Raw genomic sequence first — 26060 nt, 5'->3', positions numbered from 1 at the left:
CAGCAAGTGCACTGGGTCGTCCAAGTAATAAACCTTACGCGAGTAAGGGTCGATCCCACAGAGATTGTTGGTATGAAGCAAGCTATGGTCACCTTGTAAGTCTTAGTCAGGCAGACTCAAATGGGTATAGATAATGAATAAAACATAAAGATAAAGATAGAGATACTTATGTATTCCATTGGTGAGAATTTCAGATAAGCGAATGGAGATGCTTGTCCCTTCCGTCTCTCTGCTTTCCTGCTGTCTTCATCCAATCCTTCTTACTCCTTTCCATGGCAAGCTTATGCAAGGGTTTCACCGTTGTCAGTGGCTACCTCCCATCCTCTCATTGGAAATGTTCAACGCACCCTGTCACAGCACGGCTATCCATCTGTCGGTTCTCAATCAGGCCGGAATAGAATCCAGTGATTCTTTTGCGTCTGTCACTAACGCCCCGCCCTCAGGAGTTTGAAGCACGTCACAGTCATTCAATCATTGAATCCTACTTAGAATACCACAGACAAGGTTAGACCTTCCGGATTCTCTTGAATGTCGCCATCAGTTCTTGCCTATACCACGAAGACTCTGATCTCACGGAATGGCTGGCTCGTTTGTCAGGCGAGCGCTCGGTTGTCAGGCGATCAACCATGCATCGTGTATCAGGAATCCAAGAGATATTCACCCAATCTAAGGTAGAACGGAGGTGGTTGTCAGGCAGACGTTCATAGGTGAGAATGATGATGAGTGTCACGGATCATCACATTCATCAAGTTGAAGAACAAGTGATATCTTGGAACAAGAACAAGCGGAATTGAATAGAAGAACAATAGTAATTGCATTAATACTCGAGGTACAGCAGAGCTCCACACCTTAATCTATGGTGTGTAGAAACTCCACCATTGAAAATACATAAGAACAAAAGTGATCATTGGCTTCGGTCCCAAAGAGGGAACCAGAAGAACCAAGATGAAAATACAATAGTAAAGGGTCCTACTTATAGGGAACTAGTAGCTTATGAATTACAAAGATGAGTAAATGACATAAAAATCCACTTTCGGGCCCACTTGGTGTGTGCTTGGGCTGAGAAATGAAGCATTTTTCGTGTAGAGACTCTTCTTGGAGTTAAACGCCAGCTTTTATGCCAGTTTGGGCGTTTAACTCCCATTTTGGTGCCAGTTCCGGCGTTTAACGCTGGGAATTCTGAGGGTGACTTTGAACGCCGATTTGGGCCATCAAATCTTGGGCAAAGTATGGACTATCATATATTGCTGGAAAGCCCAGGAAGTCTACTTTCCAACGCCGTTGAGAGCGCGCCAATTAAGCTTCTGTAGCTCCAGAAAATCCACTTCGAGTGCAGGGAGGTCAAAATCCAACAGCATCTGCAGTCCTTTTCAGTCTCTGAATCAGATTTTTGCTCAGGTCCCTCAATTTCAGCCAGAAAATACCTGAAATCACAGAAAAACACAAAAACTCATAGTAAAGTCCAGAAAAGTGAATTTTAACTAAAAACTAATAAAAATATACTAAAAACTAACTAAAACTACTAAAAACATACTAAAAACAATGCCAAAAAGCGTATAAATTATCCGCTCATCACAAATCCTGAGGATCAGGGGTAGGTACACCGGTAGGCTCTGGCTCTGGCTGAGGCTGTGGCACTGGCTGCTAGATCAGCAGCGGAATAGGTACATCATGGCAAAGTATAATCAAACCACTCAGTAGCAAACAATATGTACATAAGCAGGTAAACAAATACGGCGCACTTATCAGGCCTAGAATCCTCTATCCAGAACCTAGCTACCTAACAGCAGATATCACTAGCTAACCTAACATGCGGAAATCAAGTTCTAACTAACTAAAACTAACAGTAACTAAGAGAAAAATTAGGAAACAAGAAAGCAGAGTTGAGGCGAAAGCAGGTAACCTGGAAGCTGGGTAGAATCAGAAATGGGTAGGTAGAGGGTTGAGGCAGAAACAGAGAGAGAGTTGCCGCCTCAGATGCTGGCGGTAATCCTGTAGCGGCGCTTGGTTGCAGCGCCGGTGGTGACAGTGAGCGAGAGAGTGTGAGAGGGGATGAGAGTGTGTGTGTGAATGAGAGAGTGAGGATGAGAAGGAGAGGGAGGGGTAGCGACGGCGGTTGCCGCCGGCGTGGTGGTCGAAGCGTGGCAGGGAAGAAGAGAGGGTAGGAGACGTTGGAGAAGATGAGAGTAGGGGGTGAGGTGCACGACTGCACAGCGTTCCTCGCGTCCTAGGGTTATCCTATTTTCAAATCGACGCGGACGCACACAGGGTGCGTCCGCGTATATTGATGAGTTTGGGAACCGACGCGTGAGTGCCTTGTAAGCTTACGCATGGGTGGTGAGAGTTGGTAAGTGTGCATGCGCGTATGGTGCGCGCACGCGCCCTAGAAGTTGGGCTGGAGGCGTATCGCGAGCCCAGAGTTGGCTCAACTCTCGGGTCATTGGCCTAGATGTCACATCATTGGATCGGCGCGCACACGGCATGTGCGCGAGCACGCGCATTCTCTTACGAACTCATGTGAGCGCCGGCGCACAGTGCGCGTCCGCGCGATACAGGTTAGTCTGGGGCTTACTGTTGGCCCAACGCAAGCATAACTCTCGGGTGGATAGTACGGAATGTTGGATCAGCATGGTGACACTCGCGCGGCAGGTGTGCTTCCGCTTGCATGGCCTTCTCTGCGGATAGACGCGCGCGCGGCATGTGTGCGCCGGCGTCAAGCGAGTTGGGCTAAAAGCCTAATGCTCGCATAAGAGAGGCCTAACTCTCTGGAAATTATGTGGGATGCATCCATTCATGGGCGCGTGCGCGTACAACGTGCGCACGCGTCCTTCCCCCTCTATTATTATTATTATTTTTTATTATTATTTTTTTCACTGCCCACTAAGCAGAAAAATATGCCCAGGGGCTTCCTATGATGCCTACAACTTTTATTCAATCAAATATCATACAATTCACAAAACATGCAATTGGATTTATTCATCTACTACTAAGCACAACATACATGTGACTATGCTAACAATCAATTTATACAAACAAATCTATATGAATTGAAGATCTACCTACAATGGCAACTCAAACCACTTATTAAACAAGACTAAAAGAGATTGGGAAGAGTTTACCATGGTGGGGTGTCTCCCACCTAGCACTTTTAGTTAAAGTCCTTAAGTTGGACCTTTTGAGGGGCTTATTGTCATGGTGGTTTGTGCTTGTACTCATCCTTGAATCTCCAAGGATCTTTGCTTCTCAATTGGTTGATAGAATTTCCAACCATCTTCACCAATCTTGGGTGAATTTCAACCCAAAATATGAATTCCCCTAATTGGTCTTCATTCTTCGATCCGGGATCCCATATCTTATTTTCGCACCCGTCTTCAATTTGATCTTCATACTTTTTCTTTCCGGGTGGTTAACACATAGAATTCTCTTTAGCACACCAAGCTTTCCTTCTAGACCCATGCAAAGTGGTATTCTTCCAATCATTGTTCCTATACCTTGAAGCTTTGACGTTAATGAGCCTAATACCATATTTCCAACCACTACACGACTCGTTCTTACTTTTAATTCCACAAAGAGCTCTAAGTTGTCCATCTGTTTCAATCAAACTATATTCAAGCGAGAAAGTGAAGCTTAGGGATAAGAATTTTACCCACTTGAATGTTGTGTTGGATGGTGATTTGGGAAGGAGAGCTTCCCCACACTTAGACAATGCAAGGTTGACTTCTTTATGCTCTTCTTTTGTTGCTTCCACCTCTTGACAAATTTCTTCAATTTCAACCTTTTCCTTTTTATCACTCGGCTTGGTGTTATCCTCAGGAATTTTGATTTCTTTCTCAATGGAAGGTGATTAAATTTTGGATAGGAATTCATTGATGAATAAATCCATTTCTTGATCAACCTCTTCATATTCTTCAATTTCAATATACACCATGCCAACTTCTTCTTCCTTGGGAGGTTGTGCACACTCTTCTACGGTTTCAACTTCAAGTCTACTAGAAAGAGATTCAATTGTAGATAGAAATTCCTCCATGATTGAATCTATTTCTTGATCAACCATCTCGTGTTCTTCAATCTTGATATGCTCCAGAGGTTGTTGAGACTCACATGGTGGTTTCATATTTCTTAAGTCTTGAACCACTTCTTCCTTTGTTTCAATACCTGTAGGCTTCTCCAATCGCTCCACTACTATTACCGATTCTTCCTTCTTCACCAGATTATCCGATATCTCCTCCATGCTTTGCTCTTCCTTGGGCTTTCCACATGAGGCTACGGGGATAACTTGAGTATTCAAACATTGGTGGGCTAAAGCGTGCACCACCTTGGTCAAATTGGTTACAAATGCAAATGTATCCCGCTTCATGGCTACTTGTCCTTGAAGTAACAAGGTGAGAGGATCGTCTATTGGGACTTGGGGTGAGTAGGAAGGTTCATTATGTTAGAGATAGGGTTCATGGTAGGAAGGTGGTTCCTCTTGGTAAAATTGTGGAGAAGATGTGCATTGAGGTGGTTCTAAAGGTTCTTGCTCATAGTGGTCATAAGAATGTGATATGGGTGATTGGTTATATGGTGGATATGAATCGTAGGAAGGTGCTTGGTATGGAGAGGCTTGTGAGTATGGTTGAGCATCATGTTGAGGATAAGGTTCATAGGCATATGGTGGTGGTTGATTATCATAAAAGGACTCACCATAGCCATTGAATTGGCATGCATTAGGATGAGAATTATACCTATAAGTGTCCGGAGGTTGTTGCCAATAGGAGTGATCAATTCCTTGAGGCTCCTCCCATCTTTGTTCATTCCATCCATAATGAGTGTTATCATTGAAATGCACATTTCCTACAACACAATTAGGACCAAACTCATAGCCAAAGTGAGAATTCATGGTGGAAAAACAAAATAAAACTAACTAAACTAGTAATCAAACAAAAGACAAACTATTTATACTATTCACATATGTACAATAACCAATAACATAACACCATTGCAAATTCCCTGGCAACGGCGCCATTTTGATGATTAGATTATTGTTGGTTTAGAGACTATACTTTACAACGAGATTTCATTAGTGAAATTCTAAACCATCAAAAATCTAATCATCAAGAGTTCCTAAGTTATCTTCCCAAGCCAAGAACATAAAATTCTATTCTAACATTCTCCCAAGCATTTCATCAAATACTTGGAAGGTACAAAAGAGAAATATAGTAAATCACAACAAGAATTAATTCTACCTACAATTGAAGGGGTTAGCAAGCATGTCCACACATACACGTGACCCACGCGCATGCGTGACATGAAGTTTTCACCCACGCGTACGCATGACAAAGGGACGCGCGCGCGAGCTGCAGTTTCACACTCCCACGTGCACGCATGAGACACGCGTATGCGTGGCCCCTGTTCTAGCAAATATGATTTTTGAGTTTTTAAACCCTGTTTCAAACTTCTAAACCTCTACTTTCAGTCCTTTAATTATAAATAGTAGTATTACACCTGATAATCAGATGAAGATAGGAAATGGAGATAACTTGAAGGTGAAGTAAAGCTGAACAGTGATGAATTGATTCTGAAATGTTACGGATAATCATGTATGATACTTGACTTGATAATCAAATGAATGATCACGTATGATATTTGGCTTGAATGATTAAATGATCTGAGATACGAGATTCCTTGGATAAAGTGTCGTGGCTTGCCACCACATGTACCAGGTTGAAAACTCGATACTCTGTTGATCCTACGACGTAAGGGTGACCGGGCACTTATGAATTCCCGAGAATGTTAACCCCCACTGAGCAATACTGATTATTTAAGAAAAAGCTATGCATAGTCTCTTGGGGATGCACGTCGAGGGACAGTCTAAGGTTTTCGGATTTGTCGGGTTGGCTGGATAACCGAGAAATGAGCCTCATCAGTCATAGGACATGCATGCATCATATGCATACTACTTGAATTACTTGTTTGTGCATTAACTGAGTGTGCCTAAATGTACTTGCCATGCTAAATGTATATTTGTTACCTGCAGTATTTGTAACCATCTTATGCTTGCCTTTATCTGTTTATTTGTCTGTGAAATGTGATGAGCGGATATTTTATACATTTTTTGGGGGTAATTTCATGTAGATTTTAGTGTGTTTTAGTTAGTTTTTAGTATATTTTTATTAGTTTTTAGGCAAAATTCATATTTCTAGACTTTACTATGAGTTTGTGTATTTTTCTGTGATTTCAGGTATTTTTTGTTGAAATTGAGGGAGCTGAGCAAAAATCTGATTTAGGCTGAAAAAGGACTGCTGATGCTGTTGGATTCTGACCGCACTCGGAATGGATTTTTTGGAGCTACAAGAGTCCAAATGGCAAGCTCTCAATTGGGTTGGAAAGTAGACATCCAGGGCTTTCCAGCAATATATAATAGTTTATACTTTGCGCGAAGATAAATGATGTAAACTGGCGTTTAATGCCAGTTCCATGTTGCATTCTGGCGTTCAGCGCCAGAAACAGGTTGCAAGTTGGAGTTCAGCGCCAGAAACAGTTTACAACCTGGCGTTCAACTCCAGAAACAGTCCAGGCACATGAGAAGCTTAAGTCTTAGCCCCAGCACACACCAAGTGGGCCCCAGAAGTGGACTTCTGCACTATCCATCTTAGTTTACTCATTTTCTGTAAACCTAGGTTACTAGTTTAGTATTTAAACAACTTTTAAAGACTTATTTTGTATCTCATGACATTTTTAGATCTGAATTTTGTACCTTTTGATGGCATGAGTCTCTAAACCCCATTGTTGGGGGTGAGGAGCTCTGCAGCGTCTTGATGAATTAATGCAATTATTTCTATTTTCCATTCAAACACGCTTGTTCCTATCTAAGATGTTCATTCGCGCTTCACTATGAAGAAGGTGATGATCCCTGACACTCATCACCTTCCTCAATCTATGAACGTGTGCCTGACAACCACCTCTGTTCTACATTAGATTGAATGAGTATCTCTTAGATTCCTTAATCAGAATCTTCGTGGTATAAGCTAGAATATTTTGGCGGCCACTCTTGAGGATCCGGAAAGTCTAAACCTTGTCTGTGATATTCCGAGTAGGATTCAAGGATTGAATGGCTGTGACGAGCTTCAAACTCGCAATTGTTGGGCGTGATGACAAATGCAAAAGAATCAATGAATTCTATTTCGACATGATCGAGAACCAACAGATAATTAGCCGTGCTGTGACAGAGCATTTGGACCATTTTCATTGAGAGGATGGGAAGTACCCATTGACAACGGTGACGCCCTACATACAGCTTGCCATGGAAGGATCCTTGCATGTTTGAAAGTGAGGAAGCATTATGAAGGTTGTAGTAGGCTTAGAGAAGGGGGGTTGAATCTATGCCTTCCTTTTTCAGTTGCTGTTTTGACCCTTTTTAATAGAAGTTACAAATCTGATTCTGTTTGAACTCAGCAACGGAAATTTATGAGACAATTTATTTTTGTCTCATGAATATCAGAAAACAGAACATGACAGAGAAGAAAAGGCTAACACCAGCATATATCCTGGTTCGGTTGCTTTGTGCTATGCAACCTACATCCAGTCTCCTCCACAAATATGGAAGAATTTCACTATAGTTAACAGTATTACATACACCAATTTTCACACTCAAGTTCTAACCTAACTTGACATTGGCTATGCTAACACCTAACTATTTACTCTTAGTGCTAACCCAACTAAGAAAGGGATACCAAACAGGTACAAGATACAAGACACTTAACAAACCTAAAGAAATCTGAAAATAACTCTAGGTTTTTCTCTCAAGTGTTTCACTCAGACTTTTTCAACTCTTGGCTTTTTCTCAAGCTTTCTCACAATGCCTTTTCTCTCAAGAAATTGCAGAAAGATAAACTTAGAAAAGTACATTACAATCAGTAAAACATGAAGGAGATTGACTTCATCAACAGCCTCTGTGCTATGCAAAAAACCAGATTAGCAAGCCTCTGATTCAGTTCTTCATACTGGCGGAATGCACCTTTGATTAGGTTACACTGTCCAGTTAGTTGAACTTCTTCAAAGAGCTCTTCTCAGAACAAAACCTCAATTCACTGGTTTTCTCTCCTTACTTCAGAATGAACAACAAGCTTCTTTTTATCTCCTTGCATGTTCCTTGGTTCTTCCTCCAAGGTCAACATCTTGAGCTTTGAGCTTTACCAACTCACAAGCTCACTTTTTCTTCTCAATCATCAAAGTAGAACCTATCCTTCTGACTTTTCCAACTTGACCGAAAGCCACAAAGGAGTAACCGAAATTGTTTTCCAATGGTCAACCAAATATGAACCATAGAGATGCAACTTGGTCCCCAAGAATCTCTTGTGACCGTGGATTTGTAGCAGTGAGGAACAGAGATCAACTTTTTCTTTGAATGCCATTTTCGGATAGAACAGAGAGTAGGGAAGAAAGGATGAAGATCTGATGCATGCAAGATGAGATGGATTACCTTTCTTAAGCTTGATTTGTATTAGATTTTCTGCTTTAGCTTCTGTGCTTCAAGCTTAGATTTTTCTCTTTCTTGCTTCTTTGGTTACTAGCTTATGGAGGAAGCTTTTCTTCTCTTTCTCTTTCCTACTTTACTGAAGTCTTGATGTGACTTGATTAGAGAGGAGAGGAACGTTGCTTTGGTTGGAGCAAGATGGTGGGAAATTGAAAACAATTTCAAGCTTGGATCGGGTTCTTCTCTTTTTGGCCCGGTGTCTTGCTATGCTTCTTTGTTTGATATGAATGACTTGGGCTTGTCTTTATTCACACTTTCCATTCAGCCCATTAGCTTTGTTTTGTTACTCATTAAACTTGGGCTGCCAAAAATGAAGTATGACCTGCAACATAACATAAATAATTAGCAATGTGTACTTTTTAATTTAACAACTCTAATTATTTATTTTGCCAAAAATAATGTTTGTCATCACTAATTAATTTAGTTAATTTCTTAACTCAACAATCTCCCCCTTGATGACAAACATGATCTAAGCAATAAGCAAAAGAGATAAGTTTGAGTAAGGTTTAGAAACTCCCTTTGATTTTTGTCATTTGCTTTTATGTTGCTCCCCCTGGATTTATGCTCTTCTCTTCTTTCCTGTTTACATATGCTTCTATGGAACTAAACAGATGCTATGTGCCAACCAAAAGTATAGCAACATATCATAAAGCAATTTTCCAACTTCATTCACAACAGTTCACAATATCAAACAAAGTTCACAAAAAATAATCAAATACAAATTTAGTCAGAATGGCATATCAACTATTTGCTATTGCTCCTATTACTCCCCCTTTTGTCATCAAGGGCGGATGATAAAAAGACCAACCAAAAAACACAAAAAAAATTCTTGTACCCTGCAGAAAAGAGTTAGAGCACATGATAAAGCACTAAATAGACTGTCAAGAGTGCAACATAGTAAAAAGTTATTACAGTCATCCAAACTAAAATAGTGCAAGAGTAACGAAGGAAACAGAAATCATGAGACAAAAGGAGAGCAGCAGCAGCAGTTTTCATGAGACAAATCTTAGGCATCAGAACCATCCCCCTCCGAAGCAGCTTCCTCTTCACCATCGGTGGCAATATCTTCATCATTTTGAAGGTTATCAATGAAGGTCATGAGCACAGCCACCCTATCCCTCAATTTCTTCAGAAAGTTCTCATGCTTGCTAGCTAGTTTCCTTTGCTCCTTGCTCATGGCAATAAAGTGATTTGATTGGGAGACAAACTCTTGAGCAACATCCTTAACCACATTTAGCAGAGTCGATTTCTTTCCAGTGGAGATAGATGTTCCCTCAGTGGAAGGAGCAGGAGAATCCTCAGGGACAAAATCATCATCTTCATCATCTAGGACAACTCTTTCAGATCTAGTGGGTCCTTTGTTCTATTTCACTGAACCACCTCCCTTTAGATATGAATGTCTATTTTCATATTTCTCATTGGTCAAGTCAACACCAAAATACTCAAAAATACAAGTTAGAAACATGCCATAAGGAAGAGCTTTGTCCTTTTCACTTCTAACAGAGTCAAACATGTATCTAACCATCAAATATGCAAATGAAATTTCAGTTTTGGTGAGAATGGCATATAAGACAAGAGTGTCAGTGTATGAAATCCTTTGATATGAACCACTTTGAGGAAGTATAATGTGGTTGACCATTCGGTGCAACTGAGCACGTTCATATCCTAGGGCTTTGTGTGTGGGTGTAATGCCATCTATTAAGGAAACATGTTCACAAATGCTAGCCAGGGCATCATTGTAAGAAACACCAACTCCTTCATCCCACTTAACTGACGTGTATGCACAAGGCCCAACATCAGTATACTTTAAAGCTTCACTGATGGTCTCATTGTTTAAAATGATATCTCGGCCTTTGACATACGAATGAGCGGTGCCTTCATGATAAGTCATGTTTGCATAAAACTCTTTGACCAACAATGGATAAACAGGTTTTTTGATGTCAAAAAGGTGATTCCAGTCCATAAAAATTAAGTTGTCAACAAAAGGAAAACCTTTTCTTTTCAAAGAAGGCAGATCAGCGAGAAATGAAGAGCATAGGGTACGATACTGGATGACTCCCTCATAAAAATCATTATTCATGGCAGATTTGAATCTATAGGGGTTATAGTTTGAATGAGAGGTCATAAAATGGGCTTTGTGATCAAATGGTCCAATTTCTGGTTCTTTAACATTTTTGAGAGAGACTCGAGTGTTACCTCTCTGTGAACACACAGGAACTGACCTTGCCCTGGGTTGTTGTGGCTCAGGAACAAGTTCCTCCGTCGCCGGACGCTTCCCTTTGGAAGAGGGTGGCTTTGAAGAGCCAGGTTTTGAAGAGGCAGGTTTGGAAGGCGTCGCCTTTGGTGGTGGAGTTGGTTTGGCAGAGGCAGGGAACCTTGGAGTGTTCTTGGTTCGAGCCATGGGGTCACAGCGAGGAGGAGAGGTAGGAGGAGAAGGAGAAGGGGTAAAGGCTCGGTCTTGAGAGCGAGTGGAAGGCTTTGTGGGTGGTTTGTAAATCTTCTCACGAGGAGCCCTTTTTGCAATGACTTTCTTCCTCATTTTGGTTAAAATGATGCCTTTGATGAAAGAGAGATAGTGGTGTGAGAGGGAAGAAACCGAAGGGTTGAGGAGAAGTTATGGAGGGAAGAGAGGGAGTGTTGGTAACCGTACCCAAAAGCAAATTTCTAAAACCATGCAACTGCATCACCATTTGAAAAGACTTGACAATACATGACATCATAAAGGAAAGGATTTTATTTGATTTTCAAAAATTAATTTTTAAAATTTGAAAGGCAATCAGCATTAAATTGAAACTTCTTTTGGATCAAAGTCAAAAAATTAAGTTTGCCAAAAAAACTTTCCGGCCAAAAAAAAACTTTTAATGAAAACTTAAACACACAAGTAAGAATGTAACATTCACATTGGGCCCAGATGTGGTTTGACTTAATGAAACATATAGGACTACCCAGATCTGAATTGATGTTGGCCCAGATTGATTTTTCACTTGCAATAAGCCCAGAACACGTTGTTTCGAAGGAAACATTCATCATCTGCCCGGAATTGTCTCATACCTGTTCATGAGACAAAATTCTCCAGCAAACATATCAGCACTTTTTAAATAAAGAGTTATAACTCAAGATTCCTAGACAAGTCCTAAGCATGCAGAATCTATCCTCAGCCAATGGTTTAGTAAAAATATCTGCTAATTGCTCTTCTGATTTAACAAATTGAATGCAAATATCCCCCTTTTGGACATGTTCTCTTATTGAGTGAAATTTCACTTCAATGTGCTTAGTCCTAGAGTGCAAAATTGGATTTTTAGAAATATTGATGGCACTCATATTATCACACATTAAGGGAATATTTTCAGCATTTAATTTGTAATCAGCAAGCTGTGTTTTTAACCATAAAAGCTGAGAACAGCAAGAAGAAGCAGCTATATACTCAGCCTCTGCAGTGGATAAGGCCATTGTTGGTTGCTTCTTACTTGACCAAACATTTAAGGACTTTCCAAGGAAGCAACATAACCCAGAAGTGCTCCTTCTATCAACTCTGTCACCAGCAAAGTCTGCATCACAATAACCAACTGCAGAAAAATCATCAGTCTTAGGATACCAAAGACCAAAGTTGGATGTGCCATGAACATATCTAATGATCCTTTTAACCGCAGAAAGATGTGACTCCTTAGGTTTGGATTGGAACCTAGAACACAATCCAACACTTTGCACAATATCGGGTCTAGAGGAGGTTAAGTACATAAGAGAACCAATCATCCCTCTATACCTAGTCTCATCAACATCTTTCTCATTTTCTCCCTTATCCAATTTAGAATTCGGGTGCATGGGAGTTCCCATGGTTTTGGCATTTTCAAGACCAAATTTCTTAACTAATTCCTTGGCATACTTTTCTTGATGAATGAAAATACCATTTTCAGTTTGTTTAATCTGTAGCCCAAGGAAAAAATTAAGTTCACCCATCATACTCATGTCAAATTCACTTGTCATGAGCTTTCCAAATTCAGTACAAAGGGATTCGTTTGCTGATCCAAAAATAATGTCATCAACATATATTTGGACTAAAATAAAAGAATCATTAGAATTTTTGATAAATAGAGTTGTATCAGTGGTGCCTCTTTGAAAACCATTTTTCAAAAGAAAAGAGCTAAGTCTCTCATACCAAACTCTAGGAGCTTGTCTTAAGCCATAGAGAGCTTTAGACAATTTAAAAACATGATTAGAATGCTCTTTATTTTCAAAACCAGGAGGCTGCTCCACATATACTTCTCTATCTATCACACCATTTAAAAATGCACATTTCACATCCATTTGGTATAATTTAAAACCACAAAATGCAGCATAGGCTAGGAGAAGTCTAATGGCTTCCATTCGTGCAACAGGAGCAAAGGATTCATCAAAGTCTATTCCTTCTTCTTGGTCATATCCTTGTGCCACTAGCCTTGCCTTGTTTCTTGTAATGCTACCATCTTCTCCCAACTTGTTCCGGAATATCCACTTGGTGCCGGTCACTTTCTTTCCACTTGGCCTTGGAACCAACGTCCACACTTAGTTCTTTTCAAACTCAAGAAGCTCATCCTCCATAGCCTTGATCCAAGAGGGGTCACTAAGGGCTTCCTTGACGTTTTGAGGCTCCATTTGTGAGAGGAGGGCAATGTTTGAACCTTCATTTGCCTTTCTAGTGGAAGACCTAGTTTGCACTCCATGAGAGACGTCCCCAATTACAAATTCTTCAGGATAATTCTTCAAGAATCTCCATTCACGAGGTTTGGTGGACTTGGAGGCAGATTCGGTCACCAATGGATTCTGTATGATGTTGTCTGCAGAATTTCCTTTAGATGCATGAGACAAAATGGAATTGTCTCTTGAATTTTCAGCATTTGCTGATTCTGGTTCAGCTTGTCCAGAATTTTCTTTTCCATGATTCTGAGCAGCTTCATCATCCTTTTGAGCTTGATTTCCTGCATCACCATCTTCTAAAATTCTTTGCACCAAGTTAGTATCACAAAATGTAACATGTATGGATTCTTCAATAATTCTAGCATCTTGATGATAAACTCTATATGCTTTACTAGTTGTGGAATATCCTACAAACAAGCACTCATAAGCCTTTGGATCAAATTTTCCCAAATTTTCTTTGTTATTCAAAACAAAACATTTGCATCCAAAGATGTGCAAGTAATCTAAGTTTGGTGGGTAGCCTTTCCAAAGTTCATAAGGGATTTTCTTCAAAAATTTCCTTATGATTGTTCTATTCAAAATGTGGCAAGCCGTGTTAACTGCTTCAGCCCAAAGGAATTTTGGAACATTACTCTCACAAAGCATAGCTCTTGTCATCTCTTGTATGCTTCTATTTCTTCTTTCCACAACACCATTTTGTTGTGGTGTTCTTGGACAAGAGAAGTTGTGAGATATTCCAAATTCCTTACAAAAGGATTCAAACAAATTATTTTCAAATTCAGTTCCATGATCGCTTCTTATAGAAGAGATTTTCAAATCCTTTTCATTTTGAATTTTCTTGCAAAAAGGTTCAAAGGCCGAAAAGGCTTCATTTTTGTGTACAAGAAATAAAACCCAACCAAACCTAGTATAGTCATCCACAATTACTAAACCATAATGTTTACCACCTAGGCTTTGAGTTCTTGTTGGATCAAATAAATCAATGTGTAGCAACTCAAGTGGTCTCTTAGTAGATATGTCTTCCTTAGGTTTAAAAGAACTTTTTGTTTGTTTTCCCATTTGGCAAGCATCACAAGTGATGTCTTTGTCAAATTTTATCAAAGGAAGACCTCTCACTAATTCTTTCTTTACAAGTTTGTTTATTTGAAACATACTTGCATGGCCCAATCTCTTGTGCCATAACCACTTTTCAGAATCTTTAGAGTGGAGACACGCTACATTTTGATCTTTTAGTTCATCAAGAGTAAGTCCATACATATTATTGAAATGCTTGGCAACAAAAATCACTTCATTTGTCTTTTCATTTACAACACAACATTCAAGCCTTTTGAAAACAACTAAATATCCTAAATCACACAACTGACTTATGCTCAAAAGATTGTGCTTTAAACCACATACCAAAAGCACATCATCAATGAAAGTAGATTGCTCATTACCTACTTTTCCAACAGCAATGATTTTACCTTTACCATCATCTCCAAAGGTCACAAAACCTCCATCATACTTATTTAGTTTGATGAAGTAGGTTGACCTTCCTGTCATGTGCCTTGAACATCCACTATCCATGTACCACATGTCCTGTTTGTTCTTGGATGCTAGGCAAATCTGCATGAAGAGTTTCAAGTAGCTTTAGGTATCCAAACTAATTTGGATCCTTTGAAGTTAATCCATCTTGGTTGCCCAAGTGCATCGAAATCACAAACAACATTGTAAACTTTGTTTCCTACAACTCTCTTTTCAATGAAGCATTGTGCATATGAGTGACCAAATTTATTGCAATTAACACAATGATTTTCTGATGTGTGCCGCTGAAATTGAGGTGAGTTATATTGCTTGAAATGATTAAAAGGTTGGAATTTTCTGGTTTTTGGAGGAGATGCATTTCTTTTGACAAACTGATTTTTGTTATAATTATTCCTCTTTGAAAAAATGTTTTCACCAGAATCTTTTTGAATATTTTTACCTTTCGAAAATGAGGTTTTGTTGTAAAATGGTGGTTTCTTGAAAACATCCTCATTTTTCGAAATGTAACCCAAACCTAGCCGGTTTGAACTTCGTTCAGTTTTTGGTGAATGCTCAGTTTCACTTGTGTATACTTCATCAAATTTTTCTTCAAATGTTGGAGCATTTTCAACACCAACTTTGTTTGGTATAGTTTTAGTATTTGATGAAGAAGCCACAAACTTTATAGTAGAGATATTGGAAACTGCATCTTCCTTGGCTATGTAGCCTAAACCAGATTTTTCAAACAATGGTCTTTGATTTGCAAGTAATTTGTCCAAGTTACTTGAACCTTGAGCAAATTTTGCTAAGTCACCATTCAACCTTTTAATTTTATCATTTAATCTTTCATTTTCAGCAATCAACTCATGAGAAGGATCCACAATGTGCTTTCCTTTTAATTTTTCAAGTTCAGATTTTAGAAATCTGTTTTCTTCAATGATGTCCAAGGCACATTCAGTTTCCTTCACTTTTTCTTTTAAAAAATTATTTTCAACTCTTAGCACATCTCTTTCAGATCTGCATTCATTGTATTTGTCAAGCAGTTTTGAGGTGTTTAAGGCAAGATCATCAATAATAGCATGCAAGTCCTCAATGGTCAAATCATAATAATTTACCTCATCAAGATTATTGTTTCCAGCCATGAAGCAGTCTTTGTTATCTCCTTCTGATTCTTCTTCTTCATTTGAGTCATTCTCAAGATCCTCCCAAGCTGCCATGAGTACTCTCTTCCTTTCCTTCTTTCCTTTGTCCTCCTTTTTGAGCTTTGGACAGTTTGAATTGAAGTGTCCAGCCTCCTTGCAATGATGACATGTCACCTTGCTCAAGTCTATCTTGTGCTCCTTTGAACTTGAGCCCTTGTATTTGCCTTTGCTCTTCAACATCCTTCTAAATCTCCTAGCAAAAAACAAAAGCTCGTCATCTGAAATACCATCACTTGACTCACTCTCTTTCGGTTCTATTTGTGACTTAAGGGCTATTCCCTTTTTCTTTGAGTCTGTGTTTGTGTGTGTGGCTTCATAGGCAAGGAGTTTTCCTCTCAGCTCATCATAGGTTATGGGACTTATGTTGTTACTCTCGGTTAGGACAGTGGCAGTGTTTTCCCACTCTTTTGTGAGGCTTCTAAGGAGTTTTCTCACCAATGTTTGTTCTGCATAGTTTGTACCCATAGCATCAAGGTTGTTGATTATGATTGAGAATCTCTCAAACGCTTCATCAATGCTTTCTCCATCCTTCATGCTAAACATCTCGTACTCTTTTCGCATCATATCAATCCTCGTTTCTTTTACTTGTTTAATGCATTCGTGTGTAACCTGGAGTTTTTCCCAGATTTCTTTGGCTGTCTTGCATCTAGACACCTTCCGGTATTCTTCAAAGCTGATAGCACAGTGAAGAAGGTTGATTGCTTTAGCATTCAGCTCTATCTTCTTCTTATCATCTTTATTCCATTCAGCTTCTTCTTTTGGAGTCACCACTCCATCAGCACTTGTTTTTGTTGGGATCTTTGGGCCGCTCACAACGATCTTCCATAGGTTGTAGTCAATGGATTGGATGAAGATCCTTATCCTTTCTTTCCAGTAGGAATAGTTCTTCCCGTTGAAGAAAGGTGGTCGGTTGTTTGACTGACCTTTAGTGAGGGTGTAGGCAACTGTGGTTGTGCCCAAGTTGTTCACCATTGGATCTTTGCTCCAAGCGGTTAAGCTTGATTCTTGAGACCTTAGCTCCTGATACCAATTGAAGGTTGTAGTAGGCTTAGAGAAGGGGGGTTGAATCTATGCCTTCCTTTTTCAGTTGCTGTTTTGACCCTTTTTAATAGAAGTTACAAATCTGATTCTGTTTGAACTCAGCTGTGGAAATGTATGAGACAATTTATTTTTGTCTCATGAATATCAGAAAACAGAACATGATAGAGAAGAAAAGGCTAACACCAGCATATATCCTGGTTCGGTTGCTTTGTGCTATGCAGCCTACATCCAGTCTCCTCCACAAATATGGAAGAATTTCACTATAGTTAACAGTATTACATACACCAATTTTCACACTCAAGTTCTAACCTAACTTGACATTGGCTATGCTAACACCTAACTATTTACTCTTAGTGCTAACCCAACTAAGAAAGGGATACCAAACAGGTACAATATACAAGACACTTAACCAACCTAAAGAAATCTGAAAATAACTCTAAGTTTTTCTCTCAAGTGTTTCACTCAGACTTTTTCAACTCTTGGCTTTTTCTCAAGCTTTCTCACAATGCCTTTTCTCTCAAGAAATTACAGAAAGATAAACTTAGAAAAGTACATTACAATCAGTAAAACATGAAGGAGATTGACTTCATCAACAGCCTCTGTGCTATGCGAAAAATCAGATTAGCAAGCCTCTGATTCAGTTCTTCATACTGGCGGAATGCACCTTTGATTAGGTTACACTGTCCAGTTAGTTGAACTTCTTCAAAGAGCTCTTCTCAGAACAAAATCTCAATTCACTGGTTTTCTCTCCTTACTTCAGAATGAATAACAAGCTTCTTTTTATCTCCTTGCATGTTCCTTGGTTCTTCCTCCAAGGTCAACATCTTGAGCCTTGAGCTTCACCAACTCACAAGCTCACTTTTTCTTCTCAATCATCAAAGTAGAACCTATCCTTCTGACTTTTCCAACTTGACCGAAAGCTACAAAGGAGTAACCGAAATTGTTTTCCAATGGTCAACCAAATATGAACCATAGAGATGCAACTTGGTCCCCAAGAATCTCTTGTGACCGTGGATTTGTAGCAGTGAGGAACAGAGATCAACTTTTTCTTTGAATGCCATTTTCGGATAGAACAGAGAGTAGGGAAGAAAGGATGAAGATCTGATGCATGCAAGATGAGATGGATTACCTTTCTTAAGCTTGATTTGTATTAGATTTTCTGCTTTAGCTTCTGTGCTTCAAGCTTAGATTTTTCTCTTTCTTGCTTCTTTGGTTACTGGCTTATGGAGGAAGCTTTTCTTCTCTTTCTCTTTCCTACTTTACTGAAGTCTTGATGTGACTTGATTAGAAAGGAGAGGAACGTTCCTTTGGTTGGAGCAAGATGGTGGGAAATTGAAAACAATTTCAAGCTTAGATCGGGTTCTTCTCTTTTTGGCCCGGTGTCTTGCTATGCTTCTTTGTTTGATATGAATGACTTGGGCTTGTCTTTATTCACACTTTCCATTCAGCCCATTAGCTTTGTTTTGTTATTCATTCAACTTGGGCTGCCAAAAATGAAGTATGACCTGCAACATAACATAAATAATTAGCAATGTGTACATATTAATTTAACAACTCTAATTATTTATTTTGCCAAAAATAATGTTTGTCATCACTAATTAATTTAGTTAATTTCTTAACTCAACACATTATGTTACAGGAATTCAGAAGACAAAGCATCTCCAAAACTCCAACATATTCTCCATTACTACATAATAAGTATTTATTTCATGCTCTTTTACTTTTTACAATTAAAACTAAAAATTATTATTGATATTATATCCTGACTAAGAGTTACAAGATAACCATAGCTTGCTTCAAGCCAACAATCTCCATGGGATCGACCCTTACTCACGTAAGGTATTACTTGGACGACCTAGTGCACTTGCTGGTTAGTGGTACGAGTTGTGAAAAGTGTGATTTGCAATTTCGTGCACCAAGTTTTTGGCGCCGTTTCCAGGGATTGTTTGAGTTTGAACAACTGACGGTGAATCTTGTTGCTTAGATTAGGAAAAATTTATCTTTTTGGTTTAGAGTCACTAGAATTGCATTTTCTATTATTCCTTTTTAAATTTTTTTTTTCAAAAAAAAATTTTTTCTTTATTAATTGTTAGTTTTTCGTGAGTTTAGTGTCTTGTTGTAAGTTTGGTGTCAATTGTATGCTTGTCTTTGTCTTTCAATTTTCGAATTGCATGCTCTTTATTTTTCCTTGATCTTCAAATTGTTCTTGTCAATTTTTCTTGTTTGATCTTTGGTTTGTCTTGTTTTGTGTCTTTTCTTATTTTTCTTGTGCTTTTTCAAATTTTTAGTCTTCAAAAAATTTTTATTTTTTAATTACCCTTTTAAAACACGTTAAATTTATAGCTCAGTTGGCTATAGCGTTGGCTTATGTTCTTGGCAATTGGGTATCTTCTTTTTAAAACTTTTTCAAAAATAATTTTCCTTTGATTGAATCTTGTGCCAAACTTTAAGTTTGGTGTTCTCTTGTTAATTTTTTTTAATTTTCGAAAATTTAATTTGGTTTTCAAAAAAAAATTAAGTTTGGTGTTCTTTCTTTTGTTCTTGTTGTTCTTGTGAATCTTCAAAGTGTTCTTGAGTCTTCTTTGTGTTTTAATCTTAAAATTTTTAAGTTTGGTGTCCCTTGGTGTTTTCCCTCCAAAATTTTCGAAAAACAAGGAGTATTAGATCTAAAAATTTTTAAGTCTTGTGTCTTTTGTGTGTTTTTCTCTTTCATCATAAAATTCAAAAATAAATAAAAAATATCTTTTCCTTTAATTTCTCATAATTTTTGAATTACTTGGGTTGACTTGGTCAAAATTTTTCAAATCATATCTTTTTCAAAAATATCCTAACCACTTTCTCTCTCCTCATTTTTTCAAAAATCTTCATAAAATATTTTCAAATATTTTATTTTTTTATTTTTTATTTTATTTTATTTTTTTTTGTTTTGGTTTTTATTTTATTATTTTGAAAATAATTTTTTTAATATAATAAAATAAATAAAATAAATCCACATCATCTCCCTTTCTTCATCATGGACCTAAGTGGAAATGAACAGTCTAGAAGGACTCTGAGGTCATATGCTAACCCCACTACTGCTTTATACGAGAGTAGTATCTGTATACCCTCCATCGGAGTCAGTAGCTTTGAGTTGAACCCTCAGCTCATTATCATGGTGCAGCAAAATTGCCAGTATTTCGGTCTTCCACAGGAAGAACCTACAGAGTTTCTGGCACAGTTTTTATAAATTTCTGACATAGTACATGATAAGGAAGTAGATTAGGATGTCTACAGATTGTTACTGTTTCCATTTGCTGTAAAAGACCAAGCTAAGAGGTGGTTAAATAACCAACCTAAGGACAGCATAAAGACATGGAAACAGCTATCAGAAAAATTCCTGAATCACTATTTCCCTCCAAAACGGATGACACAGCTAAGGCTGAGCATCCAAGGCTTCAAACAAGGAGATAATGAATCCTTTTTATGATGCCTGGGAGAGATATAGAGAGATGCTAAGAAAATTTCCCTCTAAAATATTCTCAGAGTAGGTGCAGTTAGACATCTTTTATTATGGGCTTACAGAGAAAGCTCAGATTTTTCTAGACCACTCATCTGGTGGATCTATACACATGAGAAAGACAATTGAAGAAGCTCAAGAGCTCATTGATATAGTTGCCAGAAATCAGCATCTGTATCTAAGTAGTGAACCTTCCATCAATGAAGAGGCTAAAACAGTAACTGCTGAACTCAGTCCTGCAGACCAAGCTACTGAATTCAACCAGCAATTAGATTTTTCTAACAGAACAGTTAGCCGAATTCAAGGAGATATTGCAAGAAACAAGAATGGCTAATATGAATATGGAAGTCCAGATGAAGCAAACAGAACAGCAGTTATCAAAACAAATAACAGAAGAGTGCCAAGCAGTTCAATTAAGAAGTGGAAAAACATTAAATACCTCACTTCAAGGCAGTAGGAAGCCAAGAAATGAACAAACTGCTACCCAAAATCCCTCTGAGGACAGTCAGAGCCCAGAGAGGAATAATTCTGGCGCTCAAACGCCAGAAAAGGGGTGGAAAGCTAGCATTGAACGCCCAACCCATGCTCAGTCCTGGCATTCAACGCCAGAAACAGGTAAGGAATTGGCCTTGAACGCCCAAATGAAGCACAGTTCTGGCATTCAGACGCCAGAAACAGGTAAGGAGTTGGCGTCTAACGCCACTCCAGATTCCACCCCAGGCATTCAAACGCCAGTGGAAGATCAGACACATACAAGTGCTGATAGCAGCCGCTCTAAAAAGGCTTCTCACCCCACATCTGTAGGCAATAAACCTACAGCAACTAAGGTTGAGGAATACAAAGCCAAAATGCCTTATCCTCAAAATCTCCGTCAAGCGGAACAGGATAAGCAATTTGCCGGCTTTACAGACTATCTCAGGACTCTTGAAATAAAGATTTCGTTTGCAGAGGCACTTGAGCAAATACCCTCTTATGCTAAGTTCATGAAAGAGATATCTTAAGTCATAAGAAGGATTGGAGGGAAACTGAAAAAGTTTACCTCACTAAAGAATGCAGTGCAGTCATTCTGAAAAGCTTACCTGAGAAGCTTAAAGATCCCGGAAGCTTTACGATACCATGCACATTAGAGGGTACTTGTACCAAGCAAGCTTTATGTGATCTTGGGGCAAGTATTAACCTAATACCTGCATCTACTATCAGAAAGCTTGGTTTGACTGAAGAAGTCAAACCAACCCAGATATGTCTCCAACCTGCTTATGGCTCCATTAAATACCCATCAGGCGTGATTGAAGACATGATTGTCAAGGTTGGGCCATTTGCCTTTCCCACTGACTTTGTGGTGCTGGAAATGGAGGAGCACAAGAGTGCAACTCTGATAAACCACTATTTTATGGTTTACAATGTGTTTAATTGTGTGGTTTTATCATGATCTTTACCCACTTATTCATATAATTAGCATGCATTTATATTTCCTTCCTAAAATTATTACCTGATTGAAAACATGCTTCTTTGGTCTTAATTTAGCTAATCTTAATCCTCTCTTATTACCATTCGATGCCTTGATCTGTGTGTTAAGTGTTTTAGGCTTCATAGGGCAGGAATGGCTTAGAGAATGAAGAAAAAGTGTGCAAAGATGGAAGGAATACAAGGAATTAAGGAGATGACCAGTGAAAAGTCACGCGGTCGCATGGCTCACGCGACCGCGTGAAATAGAAGAAATCAGAGTGACACGATCGCATGGCTCACGCGACCGCGTGGATTGGAAAAGCACAAGTGACGCGGAAGCTTGGACGACGCAAACGCGTGGCAGGGAAAAATGTGAATGACGCGTCCGTATGGATGACACGATCGCGTGATGTGCGCGATCTGCAAAATTACAAAAGTCGCTGGCAGAGATTTTGGGCCGCATTTCAACCCAGTTTTTGGCCCAGAAACACAGATTAAAGTCAGGGAACTTGCAGAGACTCATCAGGCTCTCATAATTCACTTTTTACATGTTTTAGATGTAGTTTTTAGAGAGATAGGAGATTAGGTAGAGTTTTCAGAAATTAGGATTTAGGACTTCTCTTAGCTTTAGGAGTGACTCTCGATTCCAGGTTCAATTTTCTTTGTATTTATTTATTTTCAATGTTCCATGTTTGGATTGATTTTCTTATTTAAATATAATTTGAGGTATTTTCAGATCTATGATTTGTGTCTTTTATTTATATAAATCATTTGGATTTTTCTGTTACCCTTTTGGCTTTGGTTGAGTAATTGGTGACGCTTGAGCTGTCAGATAAAGCAGTGGTTAAAATTGGGAGTTGCTAATTAATTTGAGTTCCAATAACTCTAGCCTTTCCAAAGGAAAGACTAGGACTTTAGGTATCAAATTAGTTAGTCCACTTGACCTTCCTTTGTTTAGTAAAGGTTAACTAAGTGGGATTAAAATCCAATTCTCATCACAATTGATAAGGATAGGACTTCCAGTTCTTTTACCTTGCCAAGAGATTTTATTATTGTTCATTTATTTTACTTGTCATTTAAATATGCTTGTGCCCATTGCCCAAACTCTGAAACCCCAATTTACAAACTCATAACCAATAATAAGAACATACCTCCCTGCAATTCCTTGAGAAGACGACCCGAGGTTTAAATACTCGGTTATCAATTTTAAAGGGGTTTGTTACTTGTGACAACCAAAACGTTTGCACGAAGGGATTTTTGTTGGTTTAGAAGCTATACTTGTAACGGGAATTTATTCTGAATTCTAGACCACGCAAAAGTTCTAACGTCAAAATGGCGCCGTTGCCGGAGAATTGCAAACGTGTGCCTTATTATTGGTTATTGTAAATATTTTCAAAAAAAAATTTCATATTTTATTTTAAAATTTTTGTCTAAAAATTTTTCAAAAATCATCTCTTTTTCAAAATATTTTCTTTTTGTTAGTTTTTGTTTTTATTTTCTCTCACTACTATGAACTCTCACCCCTTTGGCTATGAGTCTGGTTATAATTATGTTGCAGGAAGAGGAGATTATAATGACAACATGCACCATGGTTGGAAAAATCAAAGATGGGAGGAGCCACACGGATTTGATCAACTCTCATGGCAACAACCACCTCTAATGGACTATCAACAACCATTCTGTGATGCATATCAAGGCAATGGCTTTGGTGAGCACTCCTTGGACTACCAACAAGACCCACCATATGCCTATGAACCCCCTCCTCCTCAATATAATTTTGAACCACCATACTCACAAGCCTCTTTTCGTCATTCACCTCCATATGACCCTAACCCGTATCCACCATACCAACCACCTTATGAGCCAAATGAACCATACACAGAACCACCACCTTTCCAACACAACTACTCTCATGAACCACCACCTCAATATTCACCATCTCCATATCATTATCAAGATGAACCACCTTCCTATTATGAACCCTCTCTCCCAACCAATGAATCCTCATATCCACCCCAACCTCTAATGGATGACAGAGCTCATGTTATTCTTCAAAGGCAAGAAAGGATGAATAAGAGTGTGCAAAATTTTGCGGCCGCTTTAGGCAAGTTAGTAAATCTAATAGCTTCCCAACATCTGAGCTCTCAAAGTACTCCCATGGCTGCATGTGGAGAATCAAAAGAAGAGCAAAGCAGGAAGGAGACACTAGAAACTTTGGTGGACAATGAGGAACATGGCTTTGTATTGGAACAAGTGGAAAAAACCATAATAGTTGCAAAGGAAGAAATGGTTGAAGATTTAGGAGATGCAAAACCTCCATGGGAAAGTCCAGTCATAGAACCCCTTTCCAAGACGTTTGAAATTGATGCTGAGGAGGGTGTATAACCTCCAAGGTATATCACAGTTGAAGACTTGGAAGAGGTTGATCAAGAGATGGAGATTCGAGAAGAAGAAGCACAACCTCTCATGCCCTTGGAATGCAACGAAGAGGAGATTGAATTGGAAGAGAGATACCAACAGGAAGAGGTTAAAATTGAAGAAGCTTGCAAAGAGGTGGTAGTTATCAGAGAAGAGCACAAGGGAGTGGAGCTTGCAATTTCATTAAAAATACCTCGCCCTAAGTTGCCATCATCCTTCACAACATTCAAGTGGGTAAAATTCATATCCCTTAGCTTTCTAATTCCACTTGAATATGGGCTACTGGAGACGGATGGTCAACTTAGAGCTCTTTGTGACATTAAGAGTAAGCGGAAGATGGCCAGTGGTAAGAATTGTCCTGCAAGGTTCATTATGGTTAGAAGCTTTAAGTTTAAACGCAAAGGTTGGTGTAAAGCTCAACTGAATGGGTCTAGGAAGCTGTTTGGTCGCTGTAGTGAGAATTCTGATCACCGTTCACCCGACTGGAAAAATGCAGATCGAGACAAAAACGGGTGTAAAAGTAAGGTTTGGGATCCTGGAATCTGTTCTGACATTTGTCACCCCAGGAGCCTAAGAATCTGTTTGAAGCTTCTTAAGGGCTTTACATGCTTAGTTTGGGACCCCGGAGGTTACTGGAGATACAAACATTGGTGGAGATTCCTGGATGAGTTCAAACACAAGCCACCATAACAGGGAGCTCACCAAATGTCCAACTTAAGGACTTTAACTAAAAGTGCTAGGTGGGAGACAACCCACCATGGTATGATCGTTCCTTTTTCAATTTTAATTTTATTTAGTTTTGTCTGTTTTTTAGTTTTATTTTATTTTATTGAACCTAGAATCATGCATAGCATTCACATTAAGCATTGTATTCTGCATACTGCATTCTGCATTTTGTATAAAAAAAATGCCACGCGACGCAACCGCATCAGCGACGCGTCCGCGTCGCAAGGAGAGGGGAAAAAATAAAAACGAATAGAGAGTCATGCTGGAGCGTGGCTGGAGGCGTGCCAGTGGCACAAATCGACCCACGCGACCGCGTCGCTGACGCGTCTGCGTCAGATGGGAATAATGGCCTCCCACGCGACCGCATGCCCCATGCGGCCGCGTGCCCTGAATTTCGACGTAAAAGGGTGCACAACCAATTATTGTGCTAGAGTGGTGCTGGATTGGTGCTGAACGCATAATTTTACCCACGCGGCCGTGTGACCCACGCGACCGCGTCACATTCTTCTAAAGCCCACTTACACGATCGCATATCCCATGCGATCGCGTCACCCAAAATTTGGTAAAATAAAATTTTGAACAGAGAGTTGTGCGAGCGTGAGGCTGCCCTCGCGCCAGTAGCTTGAATTGTGTCACGCAACCGCGTGACCGACGCGACCGCGTGACCGACGCGACCGCGTCAATCAGTATCAGCGCAAGTTGAGCGACCGCGTGCCCCACGCGTCCGCGTCACTTGCGCCGCACAGCTTATCTTAATTTGCCAAATATCTTATCTTTTCTTCCCCAATCCTAATTTTTCCTCCCTCCTTTCTTACTTACTTCTTCTTCCCTTCTTTCCCTTCTCATTCTTCTTATCTTTCATTTTCTTTTACTTAATTGCATACTTTCATTCATTGCATTATTTCCATTAGTGTTGGAATTTTATTTGGGTCATTGTTTTTCTATATTTTTGTGGATTATTTGACAATTATATATTACTTTTTAAAGGGTTGCTTGCATGTTCAATTTAATACTTTCAAATAGCTTATTCACCATGCAT

Source organism: Arachis stenosperma, chromosome 7 (assembly GCF_014773155.1).
Source record: "Arachis stenosperma cultivar V10309 chromosome 7, arast.V10309.gnm1.PFL2, whole genome shotgun sequence".
NCBI lineage: Eukaryota > Viridiplantae > Streptophyta > Magnoliopsida > Fabales > Fabaceae > Arachis > Arachis stenosperma.
Note: the sequence above shows the minus strand (reverse complement) of the source record.